Below are 1,111 nucleotides of genomic sequence, written 5' to 3'. Positions count from 1 at the left end.
GGGGTCGCTGTGCATCAGCATTGACTCGGTGGCGGTGAATTTGCATGATTTCCCATGTCCTTTCTCCTTACGTGTGTGTCCTGGTTTGCTGGCCTGTGCTAAAGTCCTGCTTACTCTCCTCCAACAGGGACCTTTCTGGTCCGGGAACTAGAGAGCGTGGTGCCGCCCATCGGGGCACTGGGAGGGTGACACCAGGGTGTGCATAGGCAGCCTGGGTCTTCTGCTGACAGCATGGTAGGCACTTCGTCAGTGCGATCCACCATTACTTGGGGAGTTGCTGTGAGCCCACACAAACGGGCTGCATGAGAGCGACCCGCTCTTGCAGGAACCGTGGGGGCGTAGTGGGCACACACTGGGCTGCTAACTGCAGTCAGCAGTTCAGAACCACCAGCCGCGTGGGGCGGGCCTACCCTGACCTACAGAGTCACCGCGAGGTGGAATTGACTCAGTGGCAGTGAGGTATTTTATTCACTGTTACTAATGTGATGTGCCAGTTGTGGATTGGTAGTAGAATTCTCGCCTTCAGCAGGAGAGACCCGGGTTCAAATCCCAGCTAGTGCACTTCATGCTCAGGGAGGCTTGTGATGCCAGACAAGCTTCCACAGAGTTTCCAGAACAGGAGCAAGTCCCGGCAATCTACTTCAGAAAAAGGCTATGGGTCACGACATTCCGGTCCGCGTCCAGTCCTGGGGGGAGTGGGGGGGGGAGTCCATGGGGGGGCAGTATTTTGTTCTTGGTTCCTGTGGTCCCTAGAAGTTGCCGTCTGACTTGACAGAAGCTAACAACAATTCCTGATATGCTTGCCCTGGCCCCCTGCTTTTCCGCTCAGTTAGTGCTGTCCACTAGAACTTTCTGCAGCGATGGCACTGGTCTCCACCGTTCAGAGGAGCCCTGGTGGTGCCGTGGGTTAAGCATTGGGCCGCTAACCTCGAAATGGGCACTTCAAACGCACCAGCTGCTCCTCAAGAGAAGGACGAGGCTGCCTGCTCCCGGAACTATGAGCAGCCCTCGAACCCCCAAAGCATTGCAGAGTCAGAATTGACGCAGTGACAGTGGGTGGGCTATGCAGTATGTGGTCTTTGTTGCATATTCTTTTAATAAACCCTAAAGT

This window comes from Echinops telfairi, unplaced genomic scaffold (assembly GCF_000313985.2).
Source record: "Echinops telfairi isolate 266 unplaced genomic scaffold, ASM31398v2 ScPeMD7_29;HRSCAF=101, whole genome shotgun sequence".
NCBI lineage: Eukaryota > Metazoa > Chordata > Mammalia > Afrosoricida > Tenrecidae > Echinops > Echinops telfairi.
Note: the sequence above shows the minus strand (reverse complement) of the source record.